Source organism: Callorhinus ursinus, unplaced genomic scaffold, assembly GCF_003265705.2.
Source record: "Callorhinus ursinus isolate GAN/ISIS: 27379988/994484 unplaced genomic scaffold, GSC_fseal_2.0 scaffold6, whole genome shotgun sequence".
Lineage (NCBI taxonomy): Eukaryota > Metazoa > Chordata > Mammalia > Carnivora > Otariidae > Callorhinus > Callorhinus ursinus.
In genome coordinates this window covers 28,183,537-28,205,381 of record NW_027397068.1, presented here as the reverse complement: position 1 = coordinate 28,205,381, position 21,845 = coordinate 28,183,537, and the positions used below count along the sequence as shown (strand labels likewise).

The 21,845-nt window shown below is 37.5% G+C and overlaps 1 protein-coding gene and 1 pseudogene across 3 annotated transcripts in view; one reads left to right on the top strand and one right to left on the bottom strand.

The window, feature by feature from the left end:
* AFG1L (AFG1 like ATPase) overlaps nt 1-21,845 on the bottom strand; it is a 223,698-nt gene that overhangs the window by 44,792 nt on the left and 157,061 nt on the right. The gene's annotated exons all lie outside the window — the stretch shown is intronic.
* Nucleotides 14,101-15,761, top strand: LOC112816855 (glia-derived nexin pseudogene; annotated as a pseudogene).

Genomic DNA, 21,845 nt, shown 5'->3' with positions numbered 1-21,845 from the left:
TGCAAATAAGATTATTTTAAAATTTAAGTATCTCCAATATTTAGTATGTAAAAGTTATTTTCTAAATTAAAGGTTTTTAAAACACAAAGCATAATCACCATATCTGATAGTCCTGATCTTTGCTGGTTGACAACTATTCCAGACATAGGAAAATGTCATTTGGCACTGACATTGATCAAATCATTAAGAGTGTGTCCTAAATCATTTTCAAGTTGGGAATTAGGGTACATACTGCTTTATATAAACTTGTTTCCCTTATTAACATGTGTCTGGCTGCATTAATCACTATTATCTACTTAAAGGCCCTATCCCTAAATACAGTCACACTGGGGGTTTGGACTTTACCTATTAATTTTGGGGGGACATAGTTCAGTCCTTAATAATGAGCATTTGTGTACTTTACAGTTCAGGGTTACAATGCAGAGTGCCACTATGTGAACATTCTAGCACACGCCTTTCGGTAACCTTTTGTATACATGTATGTTGGGTATATAACTAGGAGCCAAATTACTGCTCATAGGGTATACCAACGTTCAGCTTAGTAAATATTGCCAAACAATTTTCCCGAGTGGTTGTAGTAGTTTACTCTCTTACTGGCATGTACAAAAAGTTCTACTTGTTCCACAGCCTTGCCTACACTTGTTTTTCCATTTCTTCCATTTTAGTAATTTTAGTGGACATATTATGAATGATTTTAATGCTTCAAATTATTTTTAGAGATGGGTGGGGCATAAAAATACAAATATAATTAATGTAATAGTTAATCCAGAAGCATTTTCTTAGTAAGATGTCATTATGGTATACATAACATTAAATTAAAAACACCAAGATCTCTTGACTTTTTTAGGTAGGAAATTTCAAGAACATAACATTATTGTAAAATCTTCAGCTGCAGAAAATGACATTAGTCTCAAAATAGGAAAAGAATTTATAATGGAGAAAAACAGGAGTAACGGGAAAGAGTCTATGACTCCAGGGCCCCACTAGTCAGTTTTCCAGGGAAACTATTTTAAAAGGTAGCAACATTACCTTATACTAAAAATCTATACTCAAAAATACAACCATGCTTGTGAAGCTCCAGAGAAGGACCAGGGTTAGGGGTGCCAAGGTGGTTCAGTCATTAGGCGTCTGCCTTCGGCTCAGGTCATGATCCCAGGGTCCTGGGACTGAGCCACGCATTGGGCTCCCTGCTCGGCGAGAAGCCTGCTTCTCCCTCTCCCACTCCCCCTGCTTGTGTTCCCTCTCTTGCTGTGTCTCTCTCTGTCAAATAAATAAATAAAATCTTTAAAAAAAAAAAAAAAGGACTAGTGTCAGATGGTTTTAAAGAAAAATCAAGTGTTTGGGACACAAGACCCACGGTTGGCCATAGGCCTATTCAGAAAACAAATGTACAAAAAACACTCAAGGATATAGATTATACAAAAATACAAATAGTGATTAAAATTAGATCCAAGTTATAAACATAATTTAAAATTATTCCAGCCTAACCAGTAAAATTAGAGGAAAGTGCAATAGCTAGTAGTGAAGAGCAGTTGCATGGGAAAGCGGCAGCCTGAAGACGGCATTAAATTAAATGTTTTTTTCAGTGTAGAAGGGAAGCTAAATTCAGAGCTTTCTTTCAGGGCTACAAGAATATCATGTCACACAGCAAGGAAGAAAATGTTCTGTTCTGCTCTGTGAAGTTCAATGTTAACCACAAAGTGGCATATCCTAAGAAAGAGTGATTTGGGTAACATCAATATGATCAGGAGAAAAAACTGGAATTAAGTTCAGATGCTATGAATTGTAGCCCCTTTCCTCTCGGGGAAACAGAAACATAAGCTCCTACAAATGAGTAGGGATAAAGAATTTAAGTGACTTCCTTCAATTCTGGGTCACTGCCCCACCATTGGGATGCTACTGTATGGCAGTGTTTGGGGCAGATAAGATGTGAAACAGAAAATCTGCCCACAAATAATCAAAAGTAAGAGAATTAAAGTCATTTCTGAAGAAAAAGCAAAGTCACTCTTTTCAAATGATTTTTGTTTGGAGGGTGGAGGGTATAGGGCCCAAGTAGAGTGCAGACTCTTTTTCCTTTGTTCTATAATGCCCTGGTAAAATCCACCCATTTCATTGCTTCTGTCACTTTTTGCTAAGCTCAGAAACTGCAGTGGAGGGGCAGGTTTCTATTTTCTGTTAAGTAGTACCACTGTGTCTTTAAGTCAGAAAAGCCCTGGAATCAACCACTGTTTCGTTGCCAGGAAATTTGGCATCAACTCCTACAGGAAACCTGTGAGTACAGTACCCTGGATTAAAAGCCTGATTGCTTTGGAAGTATGAGAATCATGATTTATTTTTCCATATCAAATTAGTGAACAGAGAGGAAAGTAATCAGTCATTCCAATTTTAAGAAAATTTCTATAGCTGAAACCAGGCATTCAACACAAAACTTAGACGGAGAAATAGAACATGTCAAAGAAGACCTTATTATTGCTGGATCATTTGAAATTCTCAACAAAAATTCCAAAAGAAGTGGAGGTTTCTAGAAGAGGGTCACACATGAATTTAAATGGAAATTAATTTCTTCAAGAACCTCCCACTTCATTAGGATTGACTCAGAGGAACAGAATGCTACCCACACTTTGCCCCTTTATCCCCTTTTTAAAATCAACAGCTTGTTAGGGTATCAACAAGTAGAATAGGGTTGGCTTTCCTTGGTCCCTCTCTCTCCATGTTCTCTATTCCAGAGAGCCAAAGTTGATTCAACGAGGGAGAAATTTCCCCTTCCTCTTAGAGTTCTTGTGCCAAACTTCCCTGGCAGGGAGCCTTCTCACTCTACTGATTCCTTGTGCATTCATGCTGTACAGCTCTTTGTGCTCTTACCAAACATAATCTAGGGCTGGAGGCAGGTCTAAGATTAAGTTGGTTTATATTTGCCTTAATATAAAACAGACTTGGTTGCATTTCAAATCCTGTAGGTTTGTTTTACATAACGGAATCAGTTGTTAGAATGGATTTTGTCCTACTATTTATCTTCTCAATCATTCAAAGGCTTAATTGACTGTTCAGAGATCCATTTCAATCTCTAAATTTCCCACCGTTCTCAATCACCTGGAGAGTAACTTACCTGGTTCCATTAATCTTGACCTGTGTATAATGCAGAAAGTGGGACCTAGCACCTTTTGCTCTCAAATTCCAGACCTTCACCCCCTCTTCTCAGCCCCAAACTCCATATACAATTTCTACCAAATCTAAATATAGCATTTTCCCCAAAATAAGTCAGTGGTGTAACATGCAGAGTTACAACATGGTAGACACAATATTTCCTTTTCATAAAACTTAAGAAAACCTAGAATGGAGTGAAGATGATGAAAATAAATAAATAAAAATGAGGAAGAAGCTAGAGAGTAAGAAGGTCTGACTCCTTTTCAGAAGAAGAAAATGGTCACGTCTACCTCAGAAAAAGAGGCCAAGGGAGTTTTAGTAGTTAAAAGAGGTACACAGCAAGGAACTAAAGACCTTGGGCGTTTGCCAGATCAGCTTTTCTAATGTTGAAGATTGACCTTTATTTATAAATTCATAAATGACCTTTATTTCAAATGTGATCTATTTGAAGATGAAATAAAAGATAAGAATTCTAAGGAAATCTAAAAACTTAATATTAACTGTACTTTTATATCTATAAGGATACATATCATTTACTCATGTACATATTGTGTATATAGCTTATTTACACTTTACTAGATGAGGACAGCCATACAGTTGAATACTTTGTTAATGTGTTCAGCAGGAAATGGTGGGCCAGCTCTTTTCTGGTCCTGTCTGGCCTGCTGGAAATAAACACTGTGATATGCTATTGTCAAATTACTGTTCAACAAAGGAATGGAAGATAAAAGGTATGCTGAGCTGACTGATGGGGTCTGATACTGAAGTTTATACAAGATGAACTTACTTTGCTACTGTATCACTTCTTAGGTAGTATTTCAAATAGTTTCAAACCCTTGAAATTTTTAATTCAGTATTCCCTAAGTTAATACAGGATTAATAAATATTTAAATGTGCATCTAAATTATGTGATTTTAAGACATGATAAACAGCCTACCTGACTATGCCCTACAAGATATAAAAAAGAAAGTTGTTGTTTACTAATATAAAATTATAATTTGTAATGTCACAGAGCCTTACTCATTCATAAAATATCAATAGGGATTCTTATAAGAAAGATACTATGTATCTGCTTTTGAGAACCAACTATATTCTTCCACCATAGAGCCCTTTTTCCTACAGGTGGGCTTAGAGTACAGATTCATACCATTACTGACCTTTTAATTCTCAAAACATACAGCAACATACAATGCTTCATTATAAATTTGAGACATTTCAGTTTGATGAAACTTTATACTTATCAGTTCTTCACTTAAAAAAATACAAAAAATAGGGGAGCCTGGGTGGCTCAGTCGTTAAGCGTCTGCCTTCGGCTCAGGTCATGATCTCAGGGTCCTGGGATCGAGCCCTGCATCAGGCTCCCTGATCAGCAGGAAGCCTGCTTCTCCCTCTCCCATTCCCCCTACTTGTCTTCCCTCTCTCACTGTCTCTCTCTCTGTCAAATAAATAAGTAAAATCTTAAAAAAATATATAAAACATAGTAAAAAAAAATTAAAAGACTAAAATTTACACTAAAAATATTCACTTAATGTAAAGACAGTAAAAGGAGAACCAAAGAACAAAAAAGGCATGAAACATAAAACAAAGTAAAAGAGGTGTAAATCCAACTACATCCATAAAATATAATTTGTGAATGTATTAAACAATTCAATCAAAAGCAGAGATTGGGGGGGCGCCTGGGTGGCTCAGTTGGTTAAGCGTCTGCCTTCGGCTCAGGTCATGGTGCTGGAGTCCCGGGATCAAGCCCTGCATCAGGCTCCCTGCTCAGTGGGGAGTCTCCTTCTCCCTCTGCCCCTCACCCTGCTCTCTTATGCTCTCTCTCACTCACTGTCTCAAATAAATAAATAAAATCTTAAAAAAAAAAAGCAGAGATTGTTTGACTGAATAAAAAAGCAAGATCCAACAATATATTTTCCATAGGAGATATCCTTTAGGTTCCAAGATACAACTAGGTTGAAAGTCAAAGGACAAGAAGAAAGACATATTAATGCAAATAGCAACCACTACTAACATCAGACAACATACACATTTTTTAATACAAAAAATGAGGTTAGAGATTAAAAGGGACATCTCATAATGATAAAGTTTAATCCATCAGGATAATATAACAATTACAAACATAGGCCCCTAACAACAGAGTCCCAAAATACATGAGGCAAAAACTGACATAAGTGAAGGGAGAAACAATAATAGTTGGAGAGTTCAATATCCAACTTTTTTTTAAATGATTTATTTTTAAATCAATCTACACCCAATGTGGGGCTTGAACTTACAACCCCAAGATCAAGAGTAGCATGGTCTACCAACTGAGCCAGCCTGGTACCCCCCAACTTTCAGTAAGGGCAACTAGGGAGAAGACCAACAGGCCATATAAAACTTGGACTGCAATATACACTAACTAGACCTAACAGACATTTCTATAAACACTCCACCCAATAATAGCAGAATACACATTATTCTCAAGTATATATGGAACATTCTCAAGGAAAGAGCATATCCTAGGTCATAAAGCAAGCCTAAATAATTAAAAAGGATTAAATTATATGCATCACAATGGAGTGAAATTAGAAAATAGCAACAGAAAGATATTTTGGAAATTCACAAATATAGGAAAATTAAACAATATCCTCCTAAATGATCAATGGGTAAAAAAAAAAAGAAAAGAAAGAAAGAAATCAAAAGGAAATTAGAAAATACTTTGAGATAACAAAAATGAAGATACAACTTTCCAAAAATTATGGGATACAGCTAAAGTAGTGCTTAGAAGGAAAAGTATAAATTTAATACCTACATTAAAAAAAAAAAACGACGACGATGAAGAAGAAAAATCTCAAACTAATAACCTAACCTTCCACCATCAGATTCTGGACAAAGAAGAAAAAGCTAAACCTAAAATAAGTGGAAGGAGGGAAATAATAAAGATTAGAATGGAAAACAATGAAATAGAGAATAGAAAAAAAATATAGCAAATAAAAAAAAAGTTGGTGGGGCGCCTGGGTGGCTCAGTCATTAAGCATCTGCCTTTGGCTCAGGTCATGATCCTAGGGTCCTGGGATAGAGCCCCGCATCGGGCTCCCTGCTCAGCGGGAAGCCTGCTTCTCCCTCTCCCTCTCCCACTCCCCCTGCTTGTGTTCCTATTCTTGCTAACTCTCTCTCTGTCAAAAAAAAAAGTTGGTTCTTTGAAAAAGTGGACAAAATTGACAAACCTTTACCTAGACAGACTAAGGATAGAAGACAAAAGTTATCAAAATCAGGAATGGAAGAGAGAATATTAGAAATAAAAAAGGATAATAAGGGAATACTATTAACAATTATATACCAACAAATTAGATCACCTAAATGAAATGGACAAATTCCTAGAAAGATATAAACTACCGAGACTGACTCAAGAAGAAAGAGAAAAATCTAAATAGAAGAGGGAAACTCTCCAATTCATTCTATTAGGCAAATATTACCTTGATAGCAAAACCTGACAGACATCATGAAAACTATTGACCATTATCTCTTATGAATATAAACACAAAAATCCTTAACAAAATACTAGCAAACGAAATCAAGCAACATATAAAAAGGATTATATACCATGACCAAATAGGATTTATCTCAGAAATGCAAGGTTAACTTAAAATCCAAAAATCAATTAATGAAATATACCATATCAATAGAATGGACAAGAAAAATACGATCATCTCAATAGACACAGAAAACGCATTCAACCAAATCCAACATCCTTTCATGATAAAAATACTCAATAACTAACAATAGAAGGGAATGTCTTAAACCTAATAAAGGGCATCTATGAAAAACCCAGAGATAACATCATAATTAATGGTGAAAGAATAAAGTCTTCCCTACTAAGCTCAGAAACAAGACAAGGGTGTCCACTCTATAGTGGAATATACCATTTCTATTTAACATTGCACCAGATGTTTTATGCAAGAAAATTAGACAAGGGAAGTAAATAATAAGCATCCAGATTGGAAAGGAAGAACTAAACTACCTCTATTTGCAGATGACATGATCTTATATTTAGAAAATCCTAAGGAATTAGAAACTATCAGAAATAAACTATTAGAAACTATTAGAACAAATATACAATTTCAGCAAGGTTGCAGGTTACAAGATCAATATGCAAAAATCAATTGTATTTCTACATAGTAGCGATAAAGAAACCAAAAGTGAAATCAGAAAAACAATTCCACTTACACTAGCTTCCAAAAGAATAATATATTTATGAATAAAATTAACAAAATAATTATAAAACTTTATACATTGGAGACTATAAAACTTTGTTGAAAGGAATTACAGAGACCAAAATAAAGAAAAGGTATTTGTTATGGGTTGAATTGTGTCCTCAATAAATGCAAAACGCCTAACCTCTAATATCTCTGAATGTGACCTTATTTTGAAATAGGATCTTTGCAGATATAATCAAGTTAAGATGAGGTCATACTGGTTTAGGGTAGTCTCTAATGCAATGACTGGTATCCTTATATGAAGAAGAAATTTAGTCACAAAGACACAGGGAGAATGCCTTATGAAGATAGAGGCAGATATTGGAGTGATGCACCTACAAGCCAAGGAATCACCAGAAGCTACAGGAGAAGCATGGAACAGATTCTCCTTCAGAGTACCCAGTGGGAACTAACCTGCCAACATCTTGATTTTGGACCGCTAGCCTCGAGAACAATGATAGAATACGTTTCTGCTATTCCAAGACACTCAGTTTGTGGCGCTTTGTATGGTAGCCCTAGGAAACTAGTAAAACACTTCATGTTCATGAATTAGAATATCTGATATTGTATTTCCCAATGTAATTTACAGATTCAATACAATCCTTATCAAAATTCCAGCTGGCTTTGCTGTAGAAATTGACAAGATGATCCTACTAGTCTTATGGAAATTCAAAGGACCCAGAATAAGTCAACCAATCTTGGGGAGAAAAAAAGAACAAAGTTGTAGGGCTCATACTTCCTGATTTCAAAACTTATTACAAAGCTATAGCAATCAAGACAGCATGACATTAAAAAAAAAAAAAAAGCGTGACATTGACATAAAGATAGACAAACAGATTGATGGGATATAATTGAGACCAGAAATAAAACCTTACATTTACAGTCAATTAATTTTCAACAATGATGTTGATATAATTCAATACGGAAAGGACAGTCTTTCCAACAAATGATTTCCAAAAAATGACAACTAGATATCAACATGCAAAAGAATGAAGATGGACCACTATCTCATATTATATATAAAAATTAACTCAAAATTAATCAAATACCTAAATATAAGAGCTATAACTATAAAACTCATAGAAGAAAACATAGGCATAAATCTTCACAACCTTGGATTAGACAATGGTTTCTTAAATATGACACCAAAAGTATAAGCAATGAAAGAAAAAAATAAATTGGACAGCATCAAAACTTAAAACTTGTGTGCTTCTAAGGACATCATTAACAAAATAAAAAGATAAACCACAGAATATGAAAATATTTTTGTAAATCATATATACGACAAGGGATCTATACCTAGAATGTATAAAGAACACTTAAGATTCAATACTAAAAAGACAATTGACACAATTTTAAAATGGGTAAAGTATCTGAATAGACTTTTCTCCTGAGAAGACAGACAATGGTCACAGGCAAATGAAACAATGCTCAATGTCATTAGCCATCAGAGAAATGCAAATGGAAACCATAATAAGATACCATTTGACACTTGCTAGGATTATATTTGGGTTGGATTGTGTTTCCCCAAAAGGATATGAAGTCCTAAGTCCCAGTACCTTAATATATGCCCTTATTTGTAAATAGGGTCTGTATAGATGTAATTGGTAAAGTGGGAGAGACCTTAATCCTCTATGATTAATACCTTACAAGGAGACACAGAGCAGGACCATGTGACAACAGAGGCAGAGACTGGATTGGCACATTTACAAGCTGAGGAACACCAAGTACTGATAGCAAACAACAGAAACAAGAAGAGGTAATGGCAAGATTCTCTCCTAGAGGTTTCAGAGGAGGCAAGGCCCTGCTGAAAACTTGATTTTGGATTTTTTGCCTCCAGAACTGCAAGACAATAAATTCCTGGTATTTTAAGCCACTGGATCAGGTACTTTGTAAGAACATTCCTAGGAAACTAATACAGGTGGCTACAATAACAGAGGTATTGACAAGTGATGTCACAGATGTGAAGAAACTGAAGCCCTCATACACTACTGGTGGAGATATACAATGGTACAGCTATTTTGGAAGACAGTCTGGAAGTTCCTCAAAAGAGTAAATGTAGAAGTAACCACACCCAGAAATTCCACTCCTAGGTATACACAAAAGAAATAAAAATGTAAGCCCACAAAAAAAACTTGTACATGAATGTTCACACAGCATTATTCACAATAGCCAAAAAGCAGAAACAACCCAACTATCCATCAACTAATGAGTGGACAAATAAAAGTTCTATATTTAATGGAATATTGTTTGGCAATAATAATATGAATCCTGAAAAAAATTATGCTAAGTGAAAGAAGGCAATCACAAAGGAATGGGCAAATACAGAGAGGCAGAAAGTAGATTAGTGGTTGCCTGGGCTGGTTGGTGGATGGTTGAGTGATAAAAATATTCTACAATAGACTGTGGTTCTAGTTGCATAATTCCATGAATGTACTAAAAGTCATTAATTATACACTTTAAATGGGTGAACTGTATGGCATGTGAATTCTGTTTCAATAAAGCTGTTAAAAAATAAGTATAATATCCTTATCACACCTAACAAAGCTAACACTAATTCTTCAATGTCGTAACATACGCAGTTAGTGTGTGAATTTCTCTGATTGTTGTTGCATAGTGTTTTTGTTTTTTGCTTTTGTTCTTATGGTTTGTTTGATTCGGGATCTAAGTAAGGTCTACACACAGTAATTGGTTGATATGTTCCTTAAGTCTATCTCTCTTTTTTTTAATTTTATTGTTATGTTAATCACCATACATTACATCATTAGTTTTTGATGTAGTGTTGCATGATTCATTGTTTGTGTATAACACCCAGTGCTCCATGCAGAACGTGCCCTCTTTAATACCCATCACCAGGCTAACCCATCCTCCCATCCCCCTCCCCTCTAGAACCCTCAGTTTGTTTTTCAGAGTCCATCGTCTCTCATGGTTCGTCTCCCCCTCCGATTTCCCCCCCTTCATTCTTCCCCTCCTATCTTCTTCTTCTTCTTTTTTTTTTTTAACACATATTGTATTATTTGTTTCAGAGGCACCGATCTATGATTCAACAGTCTTGCACAATTCACAGCGCTCACCATAGCACATACCCTCCCCAATGTCTATCACCCAGCCACCCCATCTCTCCCATCCCCCCACCACTCCAGCAACCCTCAGTTTGTTTCCTGAGATTAAGAATTCCTCATATCAGTGAGGTCATATGATAGATGTCTTTCTCTGATTGACTTATTTCATTCAGCGTAACACACTCCAGTTCCATCCACGTCGCTGAAAATGGCAAGATCTCATTCCTTTTGATGGCTGCATAATATTCCATTGTGTATATATACCACATCTTCTTTACCCATTCATCTGTCGATGGACATCTTGGCTCTTTCCACAGTTTGGCTATTGTGGACATTGCTGCCATAAACATCGGGGTGCACATACCCCTTCGGATTCCTACATTTGTATCTTTGTGGTAAATACCCAGTAGTGCAATTGCTGGATCGTATGGTAGCTCTATTTTCAACTGTTTGAGGAACCCCCATACTGTTTTCCAGAGTGGCTGCACCAGCTTGCATTCCCACCAACAGTGTAAGAGGGTTCCCTCCACATCCCTGCCAACATCTGTCATTTCCTGACTTGTTAATTTTAGCCATTCTGACTGGTGTGAGGTGATATCTCATTGAGGTTTTGATTTGGATTTCCCTGATGTTGAGCACTTTTTCATGTATCTGTTGGCCATCTGGATGTCTTCTTTGGAAAAATGTCTGTTCATGTCTCCTGCCCATTTCTTGATTGGATCATTTGTTCTTTGGGTGTTGAGTTTGATAAGTTCTTTATAGATTTTGGATACTAGCCCTTTATCTGATATGTCATTTGCAAATATTTTCTCCCATTCTGTCGGTTGTCTTTTGGTTTTGTTGACTGTTTCTTTTGCTGTGCAAAACCTTTTTATCTTGATGAAGTCCCAATAGTTCATTTTTGCCCTTGCTTCCCCTGCCTTTGGCGATGTTTCTAGGAAGAAGTTGCTGCGGCTGAGGTCGAAGAGGTTGCTGCCTGTATTCTCCTTTAGGATTTTGATGGACTCCTGTCTCATGTTTAGGTCTTTCAACCATTTGGAGTGTATTTTTGTGTGTGGTGTAAGGAAATGGTCCAGTTTCATTCTTCATGTGGCTGTCCAATTTTCCCAACACCATTTGTTGAAAAGACTGTCTTTTTTCCATTCAACATTCTTTCCTGCTTTGTCGAAGATGAGTTGACCATAGAGTTGAGGGTCCATTTCTGGGCTCTCTATTCTGTTCCATTGGTCTATGTGTCTCTTTTTGTGACAGTACCATACTGTCTTGATGATGACAGCTTTGTAATAGAGCTGGAAGTCCGGAATTGTGATGCCGCCAGCTTTGCTTTTCTTTTTCAACATTCCTCTGGCTATTCGGGGTCTTTTCTGGTTCCATACAAATTTTAGGATTATTTGTTCCATTTCTTTGAAAAAAGTGGATGGTATTTTGATGGGGATTGTATTGAATGTGTAGATTGCTCTGGGTAGCATTGACATCTTCACAATATTTGTTCTTCCAAACCATGAGCACGGAACGTTTTTCCATTTCTTTGTGTCTTCCTCAATTTCTTTCATGAGTATTTTATAGTTTTCTGAGTACAGATCCTTTGCCTCTTTGGTTAGATTTATTCCTAGGTATCTTAGGGTTTTGGGTGCAATTGTAAATGGGATCGACTCCTTAATTTCTCTTTCTTCTGTCTTGTTGATGGTGTATAGGAATGCCACTGATTTCTGTGCATTGATTTTATATCCTGCCACTTTACTGAATTCCTGTATGAGTTCTAGTCCTTAAGTCTCTTTTAAACTATAGGTTCTCTCTCTTTTTTTATTTGCTGAAGAAGCAAGTTATTTATGTCATTAAAAAAATCTGCAGTCTACATTTTGGTGAATATACTCCCATGATGTTATTTAACATATTCCATTGCTCCTAATATTTCCTGTAAATTGATCAAATTCAGGTTCGATTTCTATTGCAATTTTATAGAACTTAAGATCATTAACTAGTTCCATTATATTATGTGGGTTTTACAAAATGGTGATATTCTAATTTTCATTCTTTTTTCTTCTGTTATCTATAAAACTCCTATAAAGATAAGCATCCCCCATCAACTATTTTGTTATACTAAAAATCAGTTCTTTTAAAACAGGCAGGAAAAATACTTGATGCTTTTATTTACCTGTTTTCAGGATAATGGATTGGAAACTTCCACTTCTGGCCATAACGAAGTAACAAGGCCCAGATTTACCCTCCTACCTTAAAAAACTACAGACTGTCTAAACTATCTGAAACAATGTTTTTCAGACACTGGAGCACAGAAAGCACAGGACAGTGACCCCTGAGGGAAAGAAAACAAATGAGGTGAGCTTCTAGGCTTCAGAAGAGGAAACCTGATTAGATCCCAATGGTCTCTAAGTTGAGGAAACAGATTTCAGAATTTGGGGAGGCCATGGCAGCTAGAATTTGCAAGGTAGAATACTGAAGAGAGTGCTACACAACCGAAGACAAAGTTTCCATGATCTGCAAAGTGTCCCTTTCGGGTCTTTGAACTGAATACTAATCTCTGCATGCATGAGAAGAAATGACTCAAGGCTGGGGGTGGGATATGCTACTGGTGAAGCAGAGCAAATAAAAGGAAATGGATGACTTCAGACCAAGAGGCTGTAGTTGTCAACAGGAGGCCTGGCATTTGAGCGTCGGAGTCCTCAAAAGTGCCCAATGACAGGACTCTTGGCTTTAATGTCTCCTGTACCCTCAGGCCTCCAGAGGGGGGTGGTGGTGAGGGGGCAGGGAGGGAGGTTGGGCCAAACAGACAAACAACAAAACGCCACTAGAATCACACAGCATTACCCCTGGAGCTCATAATGGCCAGAAATAGTTCATATTTCCTCCAATCAGAGTAGATTGCCCTACTAATACATGGAGTATCAAGTAAAGTCCTCAGAAGAGTATTACTTCACTAGTGAGAATAATTAGCCATAGAATAAAAGTTACTCTGCTCCCACTTTACAAAGCTCAGCCTTGAAAGGATACAATTATTTCCAAAAAACTTGTGTCCTAGAACAAAGCCCAAAATATAAAATCACAATATTTGACCTTCAATAAAATTTAACAGGCATGCAAAGAAGCAGGAGAATATAACTTCTAAAAAGGATAAAAATCCAGGGACCTGTGTGGCTCAGTCAGTTAGGCATCTGACTCTCGATTTCTGTTCAGGTGGTCATCTTGGGGTCCTGGGATCAAGTCCCATACTGGGCTCCACACTCAGTGGGGAGTCTGCTTGAGCATTTTTTTCTCTCTCCCTTTGCCCCTCTCTCCGCTTGTGTGCTCTCTCCAAAATAAAATAAATAAATCTTTAAAAATAAAAAGGATAAAAACCAATTAGTAGAAATAGACCCCAAAATGACATATGTGGTAGAATTAGTGGACAAAGACATTTGAAACAGTGACTATAAATAGTCTGTGTATGTTCAATAAGGTAGAGGAAGGCATGAGTGTATTTTTTATAAAGATTTTATTTATCTGCACTGTGGGACTGCCGGGCTGCTCGGGCTGCGCGGCGAGCGCAGGCGCCGCCGCCTCTTCGCTTCCCCGACCTGCCTCGCCGCTGCCACCGCCGCTCCCGGTCCTCCGACTCTCCGCCCTGCCGCCACCCAGCTCCGGCTCCGGCTCCGGCTCCGGCTCCGGCTCCGGTTCCGGCTCCGGCCGCTCTCCACCGCCGCCACCTGGGGATCCCGAGCGAGGGGTGGTTGTCCTTGTCGAAAGGAACCATGAATTGGCATTTTCCCTTCTTCCTTGTGGCCACAGTGACGTTGCCCTCTCTGTACTCCCAGTTCAACCCCCTGTCTCTGGAGGAACTAGGCTCCAACACAGGAATCCAGGTTTTCAATCAAATGGTCAAATCCCGGCCTCATGACAATGTGGTCGTGTCCCCCCACGGGATCGCGTCTGTCCTGGGGATGCTTCAGCTGGGAGCCGACGGCAGGACCAAGAAGCAACTCACCACGGTGATGAGATACAGCGTGAAAGGAGTCGGTAAAGTGTTAAAGAAGATCAACAAGGCCATCAGCTCCAAGAAGAATAAGGACATTGTGACCGTGGCCAATGCAGTGTTCGTGAAGAACGGCTTCAAGATGGAGGTGCCCTTTGTCACCCGGAACAAAGACGTGTTTCAGTGTGAAGTCCAGAATGTGAGCTTTGAGGATCCAGCCTCCGCCTGTGATTCCATCAATGTGTGGGTCAAGAACGAAACCAGGGGTATGATCGACAACCTGCTCTCCCCAAATCTCATCGATGGTGCGCTCACCAGACTGGTCCTGGTCAATGCCGTGTATTTTAAGGGTTTGTGGAAATCACGGTTCCAACCCGAGAATACAAAGAAACGTACGTTTGTGGCAGCCGATGGGAAGTCCTATCAAGTGCCCATGCTCGCCCAGCTCTCCGTGTTCCGATGCGGGTCTACAAGCACCCCCAACGATTTATGGTACAACTTCAGTGAACTGCCCTACCACGGGGAAAGCATCAGCATGCTGATTGCCTTGCCAACCGAGAGCTCCACCCCGTTGTCGGCCATCATCCCTCACATCAGCACCAAGACCATAGACAGCTGGATGAGCGCCATGGTGCCCAAGAGGGTACAGGTCATCTTGCCCAAGTTCACAGCCGTAGCACAAACAGACCTGAAGGAGCCCCTGAAAGGTCTTGGCATCACTGAGATGTTTGATCCATCAAAAGCAAATTTTGCAAAAATAACAAGGTCAGAAAACCTGCATGTTTCTCACATCTTGCAGAAAGCAAAAATTGAAGTAAGCGAAGATGGAACCAAAGCTTCAGCAGCAACAACTGCGATTCTAATTGCAAGGTCATTACCTCCCTGGTTTACAGTAGACAGACCTTTTCTATTTTTCATCCGACATAATCCTACAGGTGCTGTCTTATTCATGGGTCAGATATACAAACCCTGAAGAGTGTACAAGAGAAACCATGCAAAGGCTCCTTTGCGATGAAAACAAGACTCCTTTCCTACATCTTTCATAGTTCTGTTAAATATTTTTGTACATTACTTTCTTTTTCAAAACTAGTTCTTAGGAACAGAGACTCAGTGATGCAAGCATTTCTGTTCTGGGATATATATCAAAGGGAAAAAGGGGCAGGATGGCTGGAACACTGTACTGACGAATAGAAAGGCTTCAAAATGTCTAAAAAAAATCCTTTAAACTACTGAGCTAACCCTCTTGAGTATTTACTGTCCAGTTCAGGAGTTTTGTTTTGTTTTGTTTACATGTGTGGCATTTCAGAAGAAATTGAATCAGTGTGACGGGGAAAAAAATAAATAAAATAAAAATTTAAAAAACCCGCAACAACACATTTTATGATAGCTTTTACTTTTTTATGAAAAGAATATTATTGGCCTTTTTAATTCTTTTGTTTGGGTCCCATCCAAAGTCTTGATAGTAAGTATTATTTCAGGGGTAGAAATAGTGAAATCTCTAGCCTCTTTGAGTGTTTTTGTTGTCATTGTTGTTTTCTATAATGCATGTATTCACTAAAATAAAGTCTAAAAAACGAATGTCTTGCTAGACAAGGTTTGCTGTTGTGCAGTGTGCCTGTCACTACTGGTCTGTACTCTTTGGATTTGCATTTTTGTATTTTGTACAAAGTAAAAAATAAAGTGTTATGAGTAGTAAAAAAAAAAAAAAGATTTTATTTATTTATTTGAGAGAGAGGGAGAGAGAGAGCAGAGGGAGGGGCAGAGAGAGAAGGACAAGCAGTCTGCTTGATCCCGGGATCCTGACATGAGGCCAAGGCAAACCCTTAACCAACTGAGCCACCCAGACGCCCTGGAAGGTGCGAGGAAGAGAAAGAAGATATAAAGTCTTCTGGAAGTTGAACTTCTAGAAAGAAAAAAATACCATGTCTGACATGAACAATACCTTGGATAGGATTAATAACAGATTACACAATGCCAAAGAAACTACCCAAAATGAAACAAGATTGAAAAAAAGATTGGAAAAAAAAAAAGAACAGAGAATCAGGAAGTTGTGAGACAACATAAAGAGGTCTCATATAGGTGTAACTGGAGTCCCAGAAATTGGAGAAGGGGAGAAGGGACAAAGTATGTGAAGGAATAAAAATTCTCCAAATTCAATTAAAATTATAAACTTACAGATCCAAGAAGTACAACCAACCTTGGGAAAAAGAAACAAACAAAAAAAATCACGCCAAGGCACATCATAAACAAAGAGCTTAAAATGAATAACAAAAAGAAAACTGTAGAAGCAGCTAGTGAAAAGACATCTTATGTAAAGAAGGACAAAGAATGATAGATTTCTCATTAGAAACAATACAAGTCAGAAGATAATCAAGCAACAACATTTAATGTACTGAAAGGAAAAAAAAATCTGTCAACCACAAATTCTCTAGCTAGCAGAAATGTCCTTCAGAAATAAAAACAAAAGACTTCAGAGACATATGAGACACACAAAAGATGAGAAAATTCACCACTACCAGAATACCACTGCAAAAAACGTTAAAGACCTTCAAAAAGAAGGAAAATGAAACCAAATGGAAATTTCAATCTATATAACAGAATGAAGAGCATAAGAAATGGTATTCATGTAAGTAAATGTAAAAGAATTTTTTCTTATTTAAAAAATCTCTTTAAAAGATTACTGACTCTTTAAGCAAAAATAATAACATTGTACTGTGCAGTATATAATATAAAATACATATAATTATTTTACATAATAAAATACATTACACAATAAAATATATGACTAAATAGCACAAAGGTCAGGATAGTGAACATGGAAGTATACTGTTGTAGAATTTTTATATTTTACATCAAATGGTAAATTGTTATTTGAAAGTAGACTATTATAAGTTAAAGATGCTTACTCTAAACTCTGTAGCAACCACAAAAACAAAAACAAGAAAGTACAGCAAAGAAGCTAATATGAGAGAGAAAATGGAATCTTAAAAATGAAATAAGTCAGAGAGAGAGGTAAATGAGAAGAACAGAAAAAAACAAATGGCATATTAAAATCCAACCATATCAATAAACACATTAAATGTAAATGGCTTAAACACTCCCATTAAAGAAAAAGAATGTCAGATTGCATAAAAAATAAATTCCCGACTATGTGTTGCTCACAAGAAACCATTTTAAGTAGGACACAGATAAGCTGAAAGCAAAAAGACAGATCATGCGAATGCTAATTTTTAAAAAGCTGATGTGGCTACATTAATACTAAGCATAGATTTCAGAGCCAGATGTATAGAAAAAGCAATCAAAGTATGTATAGAAAAATCATCAAATGTTTGGAAGTTAGACAACATACTTTTAAATAACCCATAGGTCAAAGAATAAATCACAAGGGAAAACAGGACATACTGAAATGTATGAGATGCAATTCATATGGTACTTAGAAGAAAATTTATAGCATTAAAATGCTTATATAAAAAGAACAGAAAGGTTTAAAAATCAAGGACTTAAATTTCTATCTTTAGGGGCGCTTGGGTGGCTCAGTCGTTAAGTGTCTGCCTTAGGCTCAGGTCATGATCCCAGGGTCCTGGGATTGAGCCCTGCGCCAGGCTCCCTGCTCTGCGGGAAGCCTGCTTCTCCCTCTCCCACTCCACCCACTTGTGTTCCCTCTCTCGCTGTCTCTCTCTCTCTGTCAAAATGAATAAATAAAATCTTTAAAAAAAAATTCTATCTTTAAAAACTAGAAAAACAAGAGCCAATTAAATCCGAACTAAGCAGAATAAAATTAATAATAAAGAGAAGTACAGAAATCAATGAAATAGAAAACAGAAAGCAATGGAGAAAATCAAATAACAAAAGCTATTTCTTTAGAATCATCAAAATTAATAAAATTCCTGCTAGTATGATCAGAAAAAAAAAAAGATTCTGTATCTTTTAAAAAGCTTTTTATTATGGAAAATTTCACACATACATACATGTAGAGAGAATAGTATAAAAAACTCAACACAATCACCCGCTTAATTTGTGGCCAATGTTTCATCTAAACTACCTCCCTCCCACAATTCCCTCACCCTGGATTATTTTGAAGCAAATCTCACACATTGTATTATTTTATCTGTAAATATTTTGGTTTATGAATATGATTATCTCTTAAGTATATAAACCTATATGTTCTGTGTTATGATGCTGAGAAGGAATAAAATTTAATCTTACCATAAACATCAAAAATATCCCCAACCATCTTCTCTTCCCCAGGCTTAAGGAATGGCCAGATCAATAGTCTTAACCCATGAAAGTAGTTTCTCTAACTGCCAGAGGCAGAAATTCTTTCCCTTATCCTTTAAGGAACAGACTTCAGGAAGCCATTGTGTCTGGTCTTGATGAAGGATTGGAAACTAATTCACACTGATTGACAGTGAACACTCAGGCATATCCTGGAGTTTGCACTTGGTAACTCTACCTGGTGAGTAGTCACGTACAATAGCCAAAGTCTCCACAACAGTCAAGACTTAACAGGAGGGTATAAGCCTCCCTTCTCCCCCACCCACCTATCAACCCAAGAATGACAAATGTGACCTGATGGGATCCTTATCCTGATCAGGTGCTACTTTTGTCAGCTAATGGGCCCTCAAATGCCAGAAAAACTTACAACATCAAATGAGAATATGCTATGTCATCCTCTGTTTTTGTGCAACTATCACCATATGGATATATTTCTGTATCCTTTGCTGCTAAACAAATTTTACATTCTGTAACTTATGTGGTATTTTCCCTTCAATACTATCACTACTCCATTGCGACACCATGAAAACTAGTGTCAGATAGGATGAATATGAATGTACAAGAATCTAAAAAGATACATGAGGGAATTCAGGGAATTAACGGGAAAAGAATATAGGGGATATCTGGCATTCGACCACAAAAACTTTGTTATAGATCATGAGAGAAAAAATTGTTTCAATGGGGTATGCACACAGCCTGCTACAGGACTCTGGACGGTCGGGAACGTGGAACCGAAACAAATTATGGTCTAAAAGGAAAGGAACTAGACTTAACAATTTTCAAGTTGCTTCTATTGGCAGATGTTTCAGAAGTTCTTCAGTGGGAATTGGAACAGGAAATGACTGACTGGGTTGGTACTCTAACTGGTAAGAAAAACTAAGACACTGTAAATTCCAATGTCTAAGACAGAAACACCTGGAATGGTAATGATAGGGGAAGGGGAGAAGGTCCCAAGATGTCCTAGAGACTCTGGTGAACTAGATGGTGGCAACCTTCCAGGCAGAAGACAGAACTCTACCAATGTTTTAGGTATGAAAAGATGTGACAAATGAGCTAAGAAATGTTTTAATTTTCATTGATCTGATTCTCTCAGTTGAGGGAAGAGGAGTGTGTATAGGGACTATCATAGGCAAGAAACATGGAGTTTTTAATTGTGGGGCTGTTTTAACATGTTTGAGCTCCAGTCTTTGTTTTCACAGACCTTTCAGCTAAAACAGAGCTGTGTGGTTTTTGCCAGCCACCTTTTCTTTTAATTTTCAAAGATATATTCTCAAAAATTATTTTCTATTTGGAATAGATATCTCCCAAGTGGGAGATTAGGAGTACATGAGACATGAAACTTCTATTGGTAAAAGTAAGAAGAAATTTCTTTTTGAGATTGGCTCGAAAGATAGATAACTATATGCACTGTATTAAACCAGGTAAAAATATGTGAATATTTGGGCCTTGTCTGAAAGTTAACATATTTTTCATCATTTCAGTATGATCAATAGTCTCCATATACACGAAAGTGAAATGATCTCTAGACAATTTAACTGAAATATTAAATAACTGAATAACAGGTTCAGATATAATTTTGTAGAAGTAGTGGATGACTCAGTAGATAGGAGCCAAAAGAAATAAAGGGAGAAAGCCTGGCTTCTTTAAGGTTAAAAGTCTGGTCAGTGTCCCCTGTTGGGAGAAACAGTCCTCCATGGGTCTCTCACTCTTCTGCACATCTTGCTGAGCATGCCAGGAATGCATGGCCCATTTCTCAAGGTTGTGTTTGGCACGAGAAACCTTGAGGGACGAGGCAATGTCTCCCTTGAAACAAAAAACAGGCTTGCATACTTCTGGCTATAAAATGGTGTAGATTTCCCAAGCTCAGAGTTCCTGTGCTATAATACAATTCACTGCCTATGCAGGTATTCATCTGGGCCCTTGGCAAAACTCCCTGTGCCCCCCACAATGGGACCACAGGGCAAGGAGGGCACAGACACAACATGCTCTCTACACCAAGGGTCATAAAATCCTTTGTCTCTGACCCAGATCTCTCGTGTCTTCTGCCAGCATCCATGAAACAGTAACAGGCAAACCTATTAGCTGGTAAGTTGGGTAAAATCAAACCCCAGGCCCAATACCTTCCCTGCCCATCCCTTTTGGTTCAGTTTAAAGTCTTCCATTGAGGCCATGACCTCTCTGCTAGGGGTGGGGTGTTTTTATGTGAGCATGAAGATATGGTATTTGAATAGGAACTCTCTCCCCACCCCCAACCCCTGGTTCCTTCAACAGACTTAGAAAAAAGAACCTGTACTACTCAGTTCCTGAATGAAAAAGAAAAAGAGAAAAGAACAAGGGAGCGTCTGAACAAGGTGAAGAAGAACAAGGTGTTTCCTGTCTGAAAAGAGAGGCTTATTGTATATATAAAATGATAACCTCCACTGTCACCAGCCCCCAAGCAGAGAACTAATTTGAAGCAGTGAAATTCTCTGGAAGGTATGGGATAGGACCACCCTTGGCAAACACCAGGCAGTTAAAAAAATTACAAGTCCAAGCCCCCACCCAAATACAAACAGGAAGCCCAATGCTTAGTCGACCTGTTTGGATTTCGGCAAACCATATTCCCCACATGGGATTCCTATTGAGTCCAATCCACCAAGCAACAAGGAAGAGAATGACTTTGTGCTCATATCTGAGGTGACCATGCAGTTACCACAGAATGAAAAATTGGACAACCATGGGGTGTTTTAATTTCTGCAAAAGTTCAGATGTCTGGGCTCAAGCTTTCTGTCATTTGTAACTTGCTAAATTTAAAGTTTCAGAGTATTTTATATGAGATTAAAAACGTCTTTGGATGGGCCAAAAACATCTGGAACTTATTTATAAAGGTACTGTAAGATTTCTATATCTATTATGATGTAAAACTACAACTGAAATAAATTACATAGAAACACACACTGTTGTATACGAATTACTTCTTGTGTAACCTGGACGATATTAAGAACCATAGAAAGTGCTCCCACTTCAATTTTTTGGGTACTTTTAAAAATCTCTGATAATTCTTGATATTATTTGGATTATGTTTTGGGACATTTTGAATTAGCTTTTGGAAAGTTAGACTAATAAAACACTGAATTAATGAATATTTCTATTTCATTAAAGATCAGATGTAGGATTCTGCTC